This window comes from Pyxicephalus adspersus, chromosome 6, assembly GCF_032062135.1.
Source record: "Pyxicephalus adspersus chromosome 6, UCB_Pads_2.0, whole genome shotgun sequence".
Classification (NCBI taxonomy): domain Eukaryota; kingdom Metazoa; phylum Chordata; class Amphibia; order Anura; family Pyxicephalidae; genus Pyxicephalus; species Pyxicephalus adspersus.
In genome coordinates this window covers 8,542,777-8,562,235 of record NC_092863.1, presented here as the reverse complement: position 1 = coordinate 8,562,235, position 19,459 = coordinate 8,542,777, and positions in this window count along the sequence as shown.

Below are 19,459 nucleotides of genomic sequence, written 5' to 3'. Positions count from 1 at the left end.
GTCACCTGAGACAAACGGTTGTGCTCATCTTGGGTGAAAATCTGGCATGCTTACAGTGGTTTCTCCCCACCGCCAAGGCACATTGAAGAACAACAGATCTGAAATGACCGCTGTTCACTCCAAAGGAGGAGTGCACAGTGGGGTGCAGCTTGCCTGTCCTTGCCCCTCTACTTTCCATAGAACAGAATGGTGCTGTGTGTGCTGTGTGTACAGTGCTTATTCTTTCATCTGTCACTGGAAACAACCACAAAAGACTGTTATCTGATCTTCACCAGACATCTGTACAAGGCTTTAAACTTTATTAATGACATTAGGGACATCGGATTGTAAGATCCTCTAAAGGACATTCTGTAAAGTCAACAAAATTTAAAAATACACATTCAGTAAAGCATGTGCTTCCTTGTGAGTGCCCACCTATGTAAAAAGCTCCCCCACTACAAAATATGATCAGATCCATAGTGGAAAGGTACAAACAGTACAGACACAGTACCCAGTGCTATATTGACTGCATGAATAATATGACCAGATGTTTAGAGACTAATTAGAGAGTACAACATTCATACGGAAATCTACAAAACCCACTCAAATGGACTGGAAGACGAACCCACTGTCTTTGGGTACTAGCAGAGATCAGCAGATGTTCATGGCCAAATGTTCTTGAGAAAATACCAATTACCAGGGAATGTTTTTTTGGCAGATGTTTCATCCTTCCTCTAGCATGAGATATTTATTACTTACCCCCCTTTATACATATTAGAATGCTTTGTTGGGTAGCCAAGTTTGCATACAGTTTAGTATACAATCATTAACAAAAAAGATCAGTTTGCAGTCAGGTTGTGCCTGACATTTATTATCTATAGCAAGCTTCACCTTAACCTCCCATATACATCTACCTTTACTGTGGTCATTCCTTTGGGAGTCTAGGAAGTGTTTGGCCCCAGGTGGTGTGTAGGTAAGCCATGTGCCACTCTCACTATCCCCCCCCCTCTCCCTAAATCTGATATCATAAGGTTGGAATGTGGGCCCTGGGGCGTGGTGTTTTACAATAAAGGAGACATTCTGCAGGAGCCAGAGATCACATCTCAAACACTCACCTGCACTGCTTACAGAGAACAGGGACTGGAGAGGATAACCCCATGCACACTACAATACAAGCTGCTGCAACTTGTACAGGGAAATTCCACCTTGTACTATGTCATTTTTAAACAATGAAAAAGTGCCTAAACTAGCATTTTGTCATATGTAGCTGTTAAACAAACAATGTTTTAGGGAGTTATAAAAAGAATACCCAAATACAAGGAACCTTTTTGTATTATCTATTCTTCTCTGCTCTAGCATAAGCCCATCCAAACCCCTAAATGATTGTTTTTATATAAAAAAAGGTGATATCTGCACATATCTGATTTTTATATGTCCCTGTTATATTAGTACGGTATTACCGCATCGCCCAAAAATATCTTAAAAAATGCGGAAGGATTGCCTACTAATCATATCAGAAAGCACCTTTTTGGTGAATGGAGGTCTCCTTCCCTGTCTGAGTTCATGGAAAACTTGACTGTTACTATTGCTATACTATATACTATTGCACTTTTTTATCCTGCATGTGGAAACTACTTGATAGTTATAAACTGATGAACTGTTTGCAGTTTTGTCCTAGATTTGTAAAAATACCAACACAACTATTATTTATTTAATTCTTTTTAAAAAATATATAAATGTCAAACTATTTTCTTCTAGAGGAAATATCACACAATGCACCGTCCCAGCTTTTTTCTTCACTGTTGCACAGCACTCATTCTGTAACAAAAAAAAAGAAAATTAGTAATGTACAGCGAAGTGTATTAAAATATTTTTTTCGATAATATTCAATATTGCTACAAACAGCCCGAGTTTCCCTTACTACAATATGAGAAAACTGTTCTGACTCTTGTTTTCAAGAAACTGGCGAAAAACTCTAGACCCTCCCGTGATCCCTAATCTCCTGGAAGGCGTCTGTATCTTCTCACCTGAAAACAAGTCTGTAATTGTCATTAATTATCTGTAGAGTAAATTGCAAACACTAGATTTTCTCTGAACTGTAAAAATTCCTTCAGCAGAACGTCACTTTATATCCCATGTTATGAATTATGTGGGAACATATATAGGAGCACCCAGGAAACACTGGGAAAAAAACCCTTACTGCTTTTTCTCCTAATACATTCTGATATATATAAAATATAACTTTAAAGGCTTATTCGCTTGAACAGTTGTGATGCTGTGTGGTTACCACCTCATATCTGCATGTAACTGTGGCTTCTTCTGTATGTTCATTCATTTTGAACAAGTATGAAGATGGGGCTTTACCAGTGGCTGTCATTTGCCTGGAAAATGGGCAAGTGTCACCCTGTGTGAAGAAAACCCAAAGCTGACTGGGGGATTTGGAAGTGAAATATTCAACAAAAAAGCACCTAAATACATATACCAGAGCTTTACATCTGTGGGATTCCGCCTCTAATACCAATTCTTCCTTTTTGTCGGCCTAAACCCCGCTCTGAAAGATAGCCCTTCACGGACACCTCACCCAGAGGTTTGTAGCAAGCTTACATAAACTAGCCCATCATAATGTTAACACTACGTTCCTGAAAAAAAAAGGTTCATCAAAACACTTCAAGACTAGGGAATATGGATCATCAGAGAACCAGCAAACCTGAAATAGATTGTTATTAGACAGTATTAAATAGCGCCCACATATTACGCAGAGCTGTACAAAGTCCATAGTCATGTAACTAGCCATCCCTCAAGGTGGCTCACAATCTAATGTCCCTACCATAGTCATAAGTCTTTAATACAGTCTGGATAATTTTGGGGGGATGCCAATTAACCTAACTACATGTTTTTGGAATGTAGTAAGAAACAAGATTACCCAGAAGAAATCCACTCAAATATGTGAAGAACCTACAAGCTCCATTAAGTTTCCTGGCTGAGATTTGAACCTGGGACCCAGCGCTGCAAAATCCAGAGTGATAATCACTGAGCCACCATGCTGCCCCTAATCTAGTCAAACTAATAGCAAATCTACTCCCCACCTCCTAGATTGTAAGCTCTTCGGAGCAGGGTCCTCTCCTCCTCCTGTGTCACTGTCTGTATTCGTCTGTCATTTGCAATCCCTATTTAATGTACAGCGCTGCGTAATATGTTGGCGCTATATAAATCCTGTTGATTATGATTATTATTATTATTATTTTTATTAATATTAAAATAATTTTAGGAAATACATTCAATTTGCTGGATCACCTGTTACACCCAGGATGGTCTATATTCTCCAGTCTTGGACAGCTTTAATAAATGAAGCCCAATGTCCACTCTCATATCTACTGAAAGCCCACTGTCATAGCCTCTGCGTTCTTCAACATTGTAGTATTAAGTCTTGTTGTTTTGGAATGAGAACATTTTTCCTAGTACGGATATTCATCCTACGCATCATGCGCATATCATTGCGTACTACGCAAAACTAATTCACCCTCTCTACACTTTTGATAAACTGGAGAAGAGAGCAGTAGACAAGTTGTGTATAAGCAGGCTGAACAGGTATTTATGTATCATGTAATCTTTCTTCACTATTTGTTGCATCTCAGCTTCTGATCTCTTGTGGCCGCTTTTCTGATGGAGACAACAGTAGACAATGCCTGTGTAAGATGTTTTAAAATAATTTGTGGTCTCCATTGAAAGCCTGATACAGGGTGACCATGCAGGAGCACAGTATAGAGACACAGTATCCTCACCCTGTAACAAGGAACTCTATGGCATGATTGCCAGGTATTATTTAATTGAAGCTGCAAATTAAAAAAAAAAAAAGATGATGTTTGAGATTCCATTAACATGTCAAAGCTTATATGAGATTTTAGTGATTGGGGTTACGTACGCCTAAATTAATATGTTGTTTTCCTTGCATGGATAACACACAGGTTTGCATAAGGCTATTCAAAATAAAACAAAAATAACTATTGAGACTTTTACCGGAGTTCAGTGAAAATGACCCCCAGATTCTAGACATTGATCTGGAAGGCCTGAGAAATACCTAATCCTAAATCTCGGCATAAGTCCATGAGAATTCCCAGGTATGCCAAGATTCCAAAGACCTTTAAAGGGAGGAGCAATCTGGGAAATTTGGTCAGTAATGATTCTTTATGTGACTGACATCAATAATGGAAACCTCTCAAGTCCTCTTGAAGTGCTGACATGAGATACTACAAATATACCCACTTTACATTGCTCCTATTTATAAAATGCACGAATGAAAACATCCGCTGCTATTATGCGAATGAAGGACAGAAAAACCCCGGGGGGCTTCTGTGTTTCTGCATTCCTTCATCAGAGATAGAAAAGCTTGGAAATATTTTGGCTAGAAGGGTGACAGGTTCTCCTCAGGAATGAACAGAATATAACGGGAACCGGCAAGTTTGAGTCACTCACACCAGAAGTTTATATGGATATAATAGACACAACATTCCTTTTAAACAGAGTGAATATCTTTAAGAATTTATAGCTCTGTTTAAGGTTCCTTCCTGCTTCATCATAGGAAAAGCACAAACCAAGGACAATTTAACCCTGAAAATGGTTGCCTGGATCGCAGCAGAGAAGTGAGCTGGGACAGAGAACCAGGGAAGAACTGGCAAAGAGGGCAAATGACACAGGGCACTCTTAGATGGATACACAATATATGTGCAAGTGAACTCTAATATGTAAATGGTGATCCGCTCTTATGGTTGCTGTCCCCTTGTTCTCACATTCTACACCTCCCTTTAAGCCCACCACTATGTAGGGGGGCCTCACTAACAAAAAGTGAGAAGGTGCAAGTGGTGGTAGAGGTGGTTAGGACCTAGAACCTCAGTGATTGGTGCCTATTAGACCACCCTAGTATTAAAGACGCCTGGGTGAGTTCTGCTGCAAAAGGGGATTGATGTCCATGGACTGGGAGGTAAGTGGCAGTGGATTACTTTATTGAATAAATATGAATATATGAATGAATATATTGAATAAATATGAATATTTATTGAATAATTAATTAATAAAATAAATATGTAAGTTTCTGCTGCAAAAGGGGAAGGATTTGTAAGAACCTGGAGGTAACTAGTAGTTTTGTGTCAATTGGATTTCTTTAATGAATCACTGACATGGAATAAACATATAGGATTGGAGTTCCAGCTTTACTACTTGCGCACTAAGTCATTAAATAACCAGTTAATGAAGCAAGGTTAAATATGTTCAGAGCTTGCGGAGTAAGTTGCCAATGGCAAATCCCAAGCTTTTCTTATTAGAGATCTCAGATTTGTGATAAAACCCAACCACCGGCATCTAGCCCCAGGCACTTATGGACCTATTATATATAAGCACTTTTACTTGCTCCTTGATAGAAGGATGTGTGGGTGAGGTTTAGCTGCAGGGTGGACTGCTATTAACCCACTAGATTGACGAAGTTGAGTCTGGAATGCGCTCATAATTAGAGGGGTGTTTTTTTAAGTAAAAAAGCCAATAACAGACACCTTGCCTTATCAGCTCTCAGACAAGACTCATAGTTTAAAAATCCCAACAGGTTAACAACTATTTCAGCATGTCGTGATTGTGGATATCTGAATCCGGATCAAAAAAAAATGTTGCTTTCAGCAGCCAATCAGAGTTTTCCTTTATTTGATTCAATGTTGGAGTAGGTACAGACACAACTTGGCTCCCAATGATTTTACAGGAGGTTGGGCCCCAAAAACAACTATTCTGTGTGTCTGGTTTAGAGAAACAATTCACTTGTTAATGAGTAGCCCTTTCAACTTCAGAGACAAATAGAATGGTTTACATGTAATTAGTGCTTTTAGAAACTGTTAAAAAAACTTTTTTTTAAAGCAGAGTTCTTCTTCACCTTTGTGGTGTCCCCAGTGAGTGGGATGGATGACTGTGTGAACAGACAAGGCACTGTGTAATTACAGGAGAGAGAAATGGCAGTCAGACGTGAAGTGAATGAAAGAGTTTGGGCACGTTGGCTCTTGTGCCTGTAAATGGGACGTTTTTCGGATACCTGGAAAGGCATCCAGCTGTGCAGTAATGGCACACACTCTTTCACTGCCAGAACAACTTTCTTTGCTAAAGTAATAAACCAACAGTTATTAGGTTGGTCATTTTGTCATAGATACCGCCAAAGTTTACCTGACATCATCTGTGGCGTGGAAAAAGGTGAAAGGTGATAGTGTTGGTGGTCTGAGAACAGAATTCAAAGAATTTTGGAATGTGAAAAACAGCCCTGGAAAATTATATTTGTTTTGTAAATTTATTTCACTGCCTACTTGTATATTGTTACAGGAGAACCTCAGGTATAACACCTGATTCTTTCATTTTTCATATTTTTTACCTGACCATTTTTGGAGGTTGCTTTGGGAAAAAAAAAATATATTTTTTAGTTCAACCAATATATTAACCCAAATTGAAACTTGACAATGTTCTACTGTATTGACACTGTCTAACTATTGTACAAAATAGTTTCACCCAGCAGAGAATTGCGTCCTTCCAACATTTACTTGGATTAAAAAAATACATTACAGCTACAGGAAACTGTGGGTTTAATATTTACAAATAAAGAAACTCAAAGGGCTCTATTAATAAAACAGAGAATTTGACATTCCCTGAATCATTCCCAGGTAGGAATTAATTACTGCATATACCTGGAAGATTTCCACTAGGGAATGTTTGATTCCCTGTTTTATACAGTACATAGATCCCCAAGTGTTCATCACTTTCTATTATATAGGTCTGCTGATAACTTTGCTTTTGAGTGGAGTTTTCTTTTCAGAGAAAGCACAAATGGGCGCAGTTACACAAACTTTCTAATTTTCACACCACATCCATTTATCTTGATTGAGGATGACATGGCTGTCATACACATCCCTTCAGTTTCCAAAACACAGCATATACAGCATACATATTTAGAACAAGTCTGTAGCAGTTAGTATTCAGAATTTGTCTGCCAATTAAAGTGCTCTTATGCTCAGATTATGGATATGATATATTCTTAACAAGCAGTAAAGGAGCTTAAAAATGAGACATCTTTGAAACTGGTTTTAATGTGAAGCTATCATTTCTCAAATATCACGGAAAGGCTCCAGAGTTGGGTTTAAGTTGTATTTAACAGTTTAAACTTGGTTTGCACAAATGCTTTTTCAATGTTCATAGGCTGCAGTAACCAGACAGTTGACAGCCTACCAACCACCAAATGATCGCCACCTCCATGTTATATAATTAAAACAAATGGGAACATTCATAGTGGTGGTTTTATTAAGCATTCATCCCCCATGGTAGTGACTCCTGAGTTCTCAAACCTTGGCAATCAGTTGTCTCTTAAAATGGTTTTAAAAACCTCTGTGCCTGTCAACTTCTACGGAAAAAGTCCAACACATCTGTAGACAGCCTGATTGCATGCAGATGGGAAGAGGTAGCTGCACTGCTTTACAACCGTAAACCTGTAAACCAGGACTTAGAAATACCAGATTTAAATTTCAATGTCTTTGTTGCAAACTTTATAAATCAATTTCTTTATAGGCTTATGGATCTTGAGATTAATACTAGCTTGTTTAAAAAAAGGGCTTCAGAAATTGTAAATACTTAAGTGTGCGTGAACTGGGTGCACAAGTTCACTTTAAGTCCCCAAACTCCACATTGTTGGCTAGGCCTATATTGGTCTCATCATCAGTTTTTAGGCAATAAACACATTAGCACCTAAGGGTAGAAATATACCTAAAATTGTGTGTTTAACAGTCCAGCAGCATACTGTAAAGAAAGAGTAATTGAGAACCTGAAAAACCTTTTCTGGAAACAACAGGACCTATGTCCAGCAGCTGGGCATTTGACCAACATGCAAATGTATTTTACATCAAAAGGAATGCATGGCTCTAAGGCAGAAAGGAAGTGATATCTGAAGCTCCTATACAACACAAACTCGTCAAACTAAGTATCAAAACTTCATGGAACACATAAAGAAACCTAAATATTTTTTCTAAACATTTATATTTGCAAAAAGTTCCCCACGTCTTCTTCTAAAAATAAGTGGAGCTATGTTCGATATATTGAAAAATCAAAGTCCTAGAGTCAGCATGGACCCTGGCTTAACTACAAACCAGTATGATCACAAAGGCTTCTTCTAGTCATAAAGGTAAAAATTTCTTCACTTAATGAGTTTTTGCTTAAAGATATTTTCACAATCTGGTGTTAGTGGTGCTTATTAGCCCTTTTAAGTTAGGAAGCAGGCTCTGTCCCCTTCACTTAATTAGTCTATGTTTAAAGATTATACATTAGGGGTTCATCCAAATAAAAGAGTCAGTTAGAATGAACATGGGCTGTACACAGCACTGTTGTGTTCTTTTCTATGGAGGAAAGATGAGGTGCAGACTCCCCTCGCAGTGTTCTCCCCAGGAGTAAACAGTACTTAGAGGTTTACTAACAACCACTGATGTTTCCTCCGGCATGGAGGATGGCTAAATGATGTCTAGAGACAGATGTACGAAGTTAGAATTTTAGCATCTTGAGGTTTTACTGTTTTATCTTACAGCAGACACCCGAAGTTTCCTGAAAGTGCTCCTATTAACCCCCCAAAATGTTACCCTTTGACACTAGTTTCAATTTGTTTTTCTTCATCTTAATCCCCAACTTCAGGACCAAGCCTCACCCATACATCACCCCTTGTTCATTGAGGGAATTTAATAAAAATGCTCTGGAAAGGGGTCAGCATTTAGGAACACTTCTTTTCTAGGGTGTAATGCTTAGATACAAAATCAAGGAAACCAGAATCAGGGGAAAAAAGAAAAACCTTTATCTGTGAACAAAGGTAAATAATAGGCAACTTGTGCTCTCTGATTTCAGGTAGAACTTTTCTAAAAGTTTTACTGGATTTGATCTTTTGCTTTGAAGGCCATTCTCTTTTAACCATTCCTTTGAGGTGATACTACAAAAGCTCAAATCACCAAAACACTGACTGGTCTTCCTTAGTGAGCATCACAAACACCAATGGCACGCTAGGTTCAAAAAGAGTCAAAGACAACAAATAAAGATAAAATGATTAGTATCAGCTTGTAGCAACAAAATGCTTATCAGCACATGTTGCATAGAATGATTGAAAAACATAAAGAATGATATTTTAATTTTTTATTAAAAAACATATTGTATGTTCATACTGATAGTAAAAACATGACTGGAAAAGAGAGTGGTGAAGGAAAGAGACACAGAGGGGTTTAGATCTGGATTGGTGGTAACTATAGAAGTATATTTTCCAGAATGCTTTCCTTTTCTTTGCATGTGTAATAACAGCTGGAGGAGCCCAGGCCTGTCAGTGGGCTGATCCATCATCTATAATTTTAGATATGCAATGAAGAAAATACATGTTTGTTCTGTCCACACTGTAACAGGTTGAAGCTTATAAATAAAGTTCATTCATATTGCAGGGCCAGCTGTCATCCAGAAAACCCAGCACTGTAATGAGACAAGCAAACTCAGCTCTTTCACATCAATCCCAAAATACCTTTTCCAGTAACCCCAATATTTTTTTTCACATTAACATTCACAATTAAGCTGTAACAACATCACTAACCCTTCCTGAAACCCCAACTATAAGCCTTCCTATACTATTACAGTAACCCTCCATGTAACCCCAGCTGTAGCCCTCCCTAACACTGACCTATTCCTATAAAACACACATTACCTGTAACCTTCACAGTAAACCTACATTGCTTGAATGCTCACTACGCAAAACCTTTCTGTGCCAAAGTTCAGGGCCCAAATCTCAGTCACCCTTTTCCTTTCTGGATCAGCCAGGTTTTCTTTTGACTAATTTTACATGTCTGGAAAGTGGAAGTGCTGGGTGAACGTAGAGACAAGGTGGCGAAGTCTTGAGAGTAGACTGAGAATTTGGCAGCTTGGTGTCATGGAGTGACATAAGGGCAGTCTGACACACACAAGGACATAATATTTCCTTTAATGGACTGCAAAGCTACCCAGAAGGCCTTGACAAAGGTGTGTACGGAACAAAGAATGCCATTCAAAAACTATGTTGTTGGCAAAAACCTTTTTGTAGTTTGTAATGGGAGACATGTTTAAATACCTTAAAAAAATACACCAAGCATGGCGCCTCATTTGGGAGAGCCAATATGTCTTGACAGAAATTGCTTGTTGCCCACCTCTTTTATCATTTATAACTTTTGTTGCTCCTTGATTTCACATGATTTAATGAATATATTTGTACCTAACCTATTATTAATATTAGTGAGGTGATTACTGGTATATATTGGGATGCCTGGAAGTTAAAGGATATCAGCAGCGTTGCCTAAAAAATGCTGGGTCTGGCTTTCTACACATCCACAGTAGTGCTCTGTAGACTTCTGTGGAGTTGGGAAACATATTGGCCTCATAGTCCTAAATACATAGGCAATAGACCACAGCCACAGGTAAACATTGTGACAGAATAATATTTAACACAGTGCCAAATCTTTGTAAGGGTTGTAAGGGTTAAGTTCAACATAGGAACTTTCAACACATAGGAAAACATTCACAATTTTCCTAACCTTTAAAGTCCAACTAAAGCCAAAACTGAATTAATGAAGCAACTGGAAACCTGTTTATGCTCTGCCATCTACCCCACAACTGCAAACTTTCCTTTATTGTAGTGGGAAAGACAGGATTCGAGTTTTACATGGTGCACAACCAGCTAAACCACTATTACTGTTGCCATTTTGATTTATTTATTTTGGCATTTATGATATTACTAAAATGTGATATACATCTGAATTCCCATAGTACAAGGTGCTGCTGTTCTGGCACACTGGTATGCATGCGTGCCTTCCATATTTAGGGTTTTGGGTTCAAGGCTGTCTATCAACATTTTAATGGTTGTAAAATGTGTATGTTTCTGCAAAAATTCATAATTTGCTGGAGTATCATCCGGCAAGTTTACAAAATCTACATTTATTCTGTACTACATATACTGAATATTAAAAACATGCAGTATTGAAAGCACCACTAACCATTACTCCAGGATAACACAAACTTTAGAGCTAACTCACACAGGCAATTGCATTCAAAGTTGTTTCAATGTCAATATGTAACATTCTGGTGTAATAGTAAACAGCTAACCTTATTGAAACAGGCAGATTGCTAGGATTGCTGTTCTAGTATAGTGGTAAATCTTTCTGTGTTATATACTTAAAGTTTTGGGTTCTACGTTATGTATTATCTGTAATTTTAATGGTTGTAAAATTTTCATGTTTCTGCAATAGTTCATAACTTGGAGTAACATCCAGAATGTTTTAGGATTACAGATTTGTTTTACATTTCTTTCCTTCCCCTGGTCAGTGGTAGCACTGGATGAGGTAGGGCCCAACATATAATATATATAATATTCTATATCAACAGAATACAAGAAATATTACATAATAATTACATAATACATAATTACATATTACATAATACATAATAACAATACCACGTTTTCAAAGAATAAAACAGAAATGTTGCCAAATACTAATCACTTGCAACAAAACTAAAATTATTAAGGCTTGGACATTACTGGCCAGTCCTGAACTTATGACTTTAGGCATAAGAGAGAACACCACTATTACAGGACAGCAGGACATGGACGTTGTGCTGTAGCGTGAACTTGTTGGCATCTATTGTACTTATGTATTGGGTGCCATTTTCAAATAATGTTACCTTAATACATGGCACAGTGTGCTAATCCACACAGGCAGTTGCACACTCAGTCATTTTAATGATAGGAGCATATTATAGGCAGTTCATGAGCAGTTGGCAGGCATTCAGCTACTCTAGAAACTATCCCAAAAGTATGTGGTACCACCTACTGGTCACTACAAGAAGTTTAAAACATACCTGTCACTAATACTTTAATGGTAATTAACCTTTACCACAACCACCGGTCTTACGTTTGCAGTTCTGGCATAATGGTAACCCTTCTTGTCTAGTATATGTAAAGTTTTAGGTTCAAGGCTGTCTATCAACATTTTGATGGTTGTATAACATATGTGTTTCTGCAAAAAAATAATAATTTACAGATTTTTTTTAGGTTTACAAAAGCACTGGATGAGGTAGGGCCCAGCACATAATTTATATAATATTCTATATTAACAGAATACAAGAAATATTACCTAATAACAATACCATGTTTTCTAAGAATAAAACAGAAATGTTGCCAAATGCTATTCACTTGCAACAAAATTATCCAGGCTAGGACATTACTGGCCAGTCATGAACTTATGACTTTAGGCATAAAAGAGAACACCACTATTACACTAAACTAATGCAAGACAGCAGGACATGGATGTTGTGCTGTAGTGTGAACTTGTTGGCATCTATTGTACTTATGTATTGGTTGCCATTTTCAAATAATGTTACCTTAATACATAGCACAGAGTGCTAATCCACACAGGCAGTTGCACACTAATAGGCAGTTCATGAGCAGTTGGCAGGCATTCAGCTACTCTACAAACAATCCCAAAAGTATGTGGTACCACCTACTGGTCACTACAAGAAGTTTAAAACATACCTGTCACTAATGCTTTAATGGTTATTATCTTTACCACAACCCCTGATCTTAAGTTTGCAGTTCTGGTGTAATGGTAACCCTTATTGTCTAGTATATGTAAAGTTTTAGGTTCAAGGCTGTCCATCAACATTTTGATGGTTATATAACATATGTGTTTCTGCAAAAAGATCATAATTAGCAGATTTTTTTTAGGTTTACAAAATCCTATTAACATTTTTCCTGTCCTGCATATTCTCTCCCCTGGTTATACAGAGATTAGTGGTAGACAAGATAGGACCCAGCATATGCAGAATTGGAGAAATGTTTTCTAAAAAAAAAGAACATTTTTAACAATTAAAACAGAAATGTTGACAAATGCTAATTACTTGTAGCAAAACTAAAATTATACAAGAAAGGACATTACTGCCTGGTCGCAAACTTATAACCATAGGGAGTAAAGAGGGCACCACTAACCATTACACCAGACTAGGACAAGGTAGTGAGCTGTAAGTGTGAGAGACAAAACGTAAGTCTTTAACTTAAGATGCACCAATTGCACCATTTTCATTTCATTTTCAATAAAAAGGCAGACCTGTATTTCATGAATGCAGTGTACAGCAATGCAAGGTACACATGTTGTGCTGTGTAGTATCATGGGCCTTTTGACACCTGCTGTACTTGTGTATTGGGTGCTATTTTAAATTAATGGCAATTTAATGGAGTATCAAGATTGCTAATCCGCAGGGGCAAGTGCACTCTCAGTCATTTTATTGTTACAAATATATAAGGAGGCAGTTCATGAGCAGTTGGCAGGCATTCAGCTACCCTAGGAACAGGAGTATAACCACTCACCCATGTGAATTGGCCCTAAAGTATCACAATTCTGTGGCGCCACCTGCTGGTCACTACAAATAGTGTAAAACATAGCTGACACTAATATTTCCATAGCAAGTAGCCTTTACCAAAATGCTGGCTTCTAGGATGAATGTTCTGGTGTAATGGTAGTTGTTCCTATCCAAAATACATGGGGCTTTGTGTTCAAGGCTGTCTATAAACATTTTGATGACCCGGTTGGGATCACTGCACTAAAGTATCACACAATTCTGTGGTTCTGCCTGCTGGTCACTACATGTAATTTAAAACATAGCTGTCATTAATGGTTTCGTAGAACCTAACCTTTACAGCAGAGCAAGTGTCACAACATTGCAGTTCTGGCATAGTGGTAACAAGTTCTGTCTACCATACATAAAGTCTTGGGTTCAAGGCTTCCCACTGACATTTGGAGGGGTTATAAAAATGTATGTGTGGAAGGACATGTGACATTCCATTTTTTTTTAAGTTTACAAAGCCAACATAATCTTTCCTGCATATACTTGACTCCAATCATATAGAACTTAGCAGTTGGTAAGTCAAGGCCCACTATATGCAGGAAAAGAAAAATGTTGTCTAAAATAACTTCCAGACTAAGAAATGTCTACCCGTGAAGAATCCATTAGCATACGCATAGAAGAAATAACCACCAACCTTTGCATCAACTAAAAATCTGACATACAAGATAGAAACTAGACGAAACAAAGGGAAATATTTGGAAAGGGAATGTAAGGGATATTCAGGCTGGTGGTATTTTTGCTCATGGGCACCTATTGGTTATAGTGAGGAATCCAGGGCCAGTGGTCTTAGCAGGTGTTTTTCATTCCTAAAGTCAGTTGTTTTACCAGAAAAAAAGTGTGGCATCCTCCTAATATTGAAACCAGGCCCTTTAAGGACCTTTAAGAAATGAGGACCTGCATATGTATCCCCCTTCCCTATCCAATAAAGATTTCTAGAATCTGGTGCACCAAAAGTGGAAGGGGGCTTTGTAATGCATCAGAAACAAAATAGAATGCGCACCTAGACACGTGCCAAAATTCTAATGATTCTTGTGTGGAAGGTGGTATGTACAAGGAAACACAATTATATGCATTTAGGGCAGGAGAGAACTTATTCTACTGCTTTACTAAACAGATGGATAAAAAGCTGAGCCATAGGTAGACACCCTTTAATAAAAGTAACAAGTTTGTACAATTTTTTTATTGTATCTTTTTGTTTGAGTTTGGTGGTTAAGAAATGTAGTTTGAAATGAAACTATTTTACATGTGAGTTTTTAGGAGTGATACCCAAAAATATTTTGCTTTGTTTTCCTTTTAGGGTTAAAATCAAACAATTCAAACTATTATTTACTGGGGTCAAGAAAAACCTGACCTTAGGACAGACGTGCGTAGGAAGCATTGTACAGTTTTATGTAGACAGATAAAAATCCCAGACACAAAATGACACAGGAACCCAAAGATATGTTCTTTGAAAGGCATGTAAATATTTAAAGAACTGCCAGTGACTATGAACTGTGGAATCTTCCATTTCAGAACATCAATGTGCGTGCTTTCTGTCCCCGACGCTCCAATGCAGAAGAAATGGCATTCTAGGTGCTCCCTCTTGACTTGATCGGTCAACAAAATCTATTACGATATCTTGCCAAAGCAAACACTGTAATGTTAGCAAAATTACCAAACTTAGCTTTTAATTGATGTTAAATGGAAAGGTTCCTAGAATACAAATAGAAAAGGATGATGAATTCACAAATGTTATATTAGGTACCAAAGAGTAAAAATTGCTCACATGAGGAGAGAAGCTGCAAATCTATTTATACATTTAGCACTGGAAAGTGATTGGATAATTTCTAGAATTGTTTAAATCTTCACAAATCATTGAAATACTGAATTCTAATGGCTAGTGCACACAAGCAGATCCATTGCCAATTTTGGACTCATCAACTTTTTACTGTTAATTCAATAGAAAAGGTGGTAACCTAAAGAAAGTTCTATTATCCAACAAATTCCACTACGTTCCGATATAAATGAAAGCATAATCTCTGCTGTCTTGGTCGTAACAAACCCCCCCTTTTATTCCTATTCTTGGTAAAAAGGTAAATATATTTCTTGGACAAAAAGGCTCAAGGCCAGAGAAGATCCAGATTATTTCAACAGATTGCATTCTGCTGAGGGCTAATTAATGGAATTTTTATGCACTCACCACTAAGTATTTAGAAGCCGTTTAGATCTTCTGCATTATACATTTTACAAATATCTAAAAAGCAGAATATTGATGGTTTATGTATTTGTTGCTAAAATTGCAATACTTTGTAAGTTACAGCTGAGAGGGTCAGGGCACTGTAGACAAACTCAGTTGTGGTGTAAAGATTTACAAATGATAAATGATTAATTAAAATCATGATCACTTGCTAATGCAAAAAAAACATCAGAATATTTGTGTGTGTGTTCTGTTCAGGGCATCTGAACAGAAAGTCAATCATATCAGCCAAGCTTAAGGCTATGTACACATTGAATTTCTGTTAATGGAAAAAATCTTTGATAGTTTCCAATGACAGGAGAATAAACAAGCCCTCCTGTATAGAAAAGTACAGTGGTTGTTCTTGCTAAATTATTCATTAATCTGCCAAGACATTGATAAATGATGGAAAATCACTGTAAATACGCTAGATTTTTGCCTGAGATTATGATCTTTTGTCAATAGAGATAATTATCTAGCTTGTGTACATAAACTTAGGCTATGTACACATACAATAATTGTCGTTGGAAAGGATCTCTCATGATCCTTTCAACAACAAACGATTGCACGATGCATGAGCACTGTACATACAGCACCGTTTTGCTCTACAGAGAGAACGACAGAGCAGCAACCCGCTATGCTCTCTGCCCTTCGCTCATTACGTTCATTCATCAGTGAATATGCCAGGACAGTCGTTCAGATGATGGACGTTGTACACACGCCAGATTCTCCTCAGATATGTTGAGGCGATTATCTGATGAGAATGATCTGATGTGTGTACCCTGCTTTACTCTGCCAGCAAACAAATGACAATAAGTTATTAGTACAAGTGGTTACTAAAAAGCCTTTGGCCATTAATTGACTGTACTCCACATCTTCAGCAGGCCTGCAGAATTTCAGTACTTTACACATTCCTCCACCTGTCACCTAAAGGCTGCCTGTGACACCTGGCACTACCAATGTGCCTGTATGAGGCAAAAAGGACAAGCAGAAAGTGGTACATGTTAGCTGCACACTAACTTGGCACAGGCTCAGCTCTTATTGTATGAAATTCTGAAAATTCAGTAATGGCCAACAAGGCAGACCTATTACTACAAGGGAAAAGTGAAAAGACATATGCAGCAACCAATCCAAAACACGTTCTCATTTGTAACACGTCTGGAATGCATTATTTCCTTTTTGACTCATGTGAGACCGTCTCTCAAACACTGATACAGTTCTTTAAAAGGTCTAATTTTTAAGGTTAGAGAAGATGGAGGCAGTTCATAGCCAGCTTGTGGGATTTCCAACAAAAGTAAAACCATCCATTAAGCAGTCTTTTAAAAGGTTACCCACACTTTTCAACACAGGTGACAACTAGAATGTGCTGGGGAATTAGACTTCTGTGGGTGCCAGTGACTATTTTGCCATAAATTGGCTCAACGAATGAAAACCTGCCAAGCATTGTGCCCTCTTCATCCCAAAACTTGCAATGCTTTCCCCAGCAGACTGAACTCCTTGCTAGTGTTTTAAGGCATCTCAAGTGTTTCTAAAAACTCAAACGTCCTGATGTCCAACGCCCTGCACTGTTGCACATGCGTCCAGTGGTGCCTACAAGTGGCCCTTTACCAAGCATGATAAAGGCATGGTCTGTTATCATCAAAAACCTGACTTGAGAAATGCCATGCAGTAATAACTGGAGTACATGTAGAAAGAAAATGGCTGAAAAGGCAAAAAGGGGAACAGAACTAAAGAGCAACAGAAAGAAAAAATATATGGTATATCATACATCTTGCATGTGCAAGCTAAATGTCATACAGTTAAGGTTTACTTTACAAAACAGTAAAATCTTGAATATCATGCCAAGGACAGCACACTTTCCATCACTCAGATAAAGCTGGCCTGTGTGGGTGCTCCTTATGTCAAACATCCCATCATATTTCACCTATAACCAGCACAGATATTGGGGGAACAATGTATCCTGATGGCAAGCCTGATTAGTGCCAGGATAAGTTTTATTCACTACGGACTACAGACAAGACATGAATTTTGCTGACATGTGGCTTAAATGATCCAGACAAGCTTTTCTAAAGCTACGTACACACGTCAGATTTTTATCGCCCGATAATCGGCATCGGCCAATTATCGGGCGAAAATCTGCCGTGTGTAGTCGGCGTCGTCCATCGTCCGGACGACCGACCTGCCGGATCCACGGACGATGGACGACAGCCGATCCTAATGAAAGTGAAGGGGAGAGCGCGCAGCAGGGTGCCGCTCCGTCGCTCTCCCCCTCTCCTCTCCATAGAGCATGAACGGTGCTGTATGTACAGCACCGTTCATGCATCGTGCACTCCCTTGTCGTTGGAAAGGATCGTGAAAGATCCTTTCCAACGACAAAAATTGCAAGTGTGTACGCAGCTTAACAGTTTGTGCTGGACTGAAGGTCAGGACTAAGACTGCCAAGTCTGAAACAAAGGACATGTATAGAAAAAACTGCTGTCAGGTCACCCATTTATTGGCTCTGTAATCAGTATAGAAACTTCTTGACACTTCAGAGCAATGCCTTTTTAATCGGTCTGGAGATATTTTACATTTTTTGTAAGTTTTTCTATATGGTATTTTAATTGTAGGGTAGGCAATTTGCACCTGCTTTGGAAAAAGTTATATCTGACTAAAGTTCCTTCAGGAAAAATTCACTTTCAATCAGGAAAAGCTTGCAGTTTTTGCACAGGTGGTTTAAAACCTTAAAAAACCACAGAAATGCAAAATAACAATTTGATGTGCACACCAGCTCAAATAAAATACCTCATTACTATGAATGGAGTTTTGACTATTGAAAACATAGGTAGGCAACAGCTGGCATTTAATGTTTCTAAATATTTACTGATTAAATAAACTGCCATTGCTGAACTGCTCGATATATAAACTGCCATTGCTGAACTGCTCGATATATAAACTGCCATTGCTGAACTGCGCGATATATAAACTGCCATTGCTGAACTGCGCGATATATAAACTGCCATTGCTGAACTGCGTGATATATAAACTGCCATTGCTGAACTCCTTGTCAATTCCCTAGAAAAAAATATATTTGGTGTCAGTAGATGTAGTCATACACCTGAAACTATCATACAGATAATTACTGAACACCTGAGCTGCATACTCATACTAAGTCAGATTCAGAAGGAATTTTATAGAATCAGGTCGCAAAGGGCAGCCTAAATCACCTTCGTATAGGTCCTTGTAAGACCATTCATTCTCTGGATCATCATGGTAAGAATACATAATATACAATACGGAGGACAATTGCATAACAAAAATAACCTTACAACAGCTAAGTCATTAGTCTTTCTTTTTCATTTCTATTGCTTTCTTACTCACCAGGGACTTTGACATTGGAAAGGATCCTTAGTAATAGTTTCCAATGATGATGATAAAGACAGCACTGATCTATTTCATGTAGGGTGGGATCCAGCAGCACAGAAGTCTGAACTATGTATGACAGCTGTATAGAAGCTGCATTTAAAAAGTAGCTCACCACTATTCCTAAACTTAATGCTTGCATAGTCAATGTGATTACAACACAAATGTTTCGGATCTGGGTTCAATGAATCATATTAACCAACTAGCATCTTCAAAAAAAAATTAGCCCGCATGCTAATGGTAAAATGACTAGACGGTCTTGTTTACTGTCAAACATAAGAAACAAGTGCAAAAATACATGCCGATTGTCAAATTTAGACTTCTCATGCACTCCACTCAAGTATTTTCTATAAGATTCCCAAGCATCCCTTCCAGTTTTCCACACTGGAACACTTCCAAATTCAACAC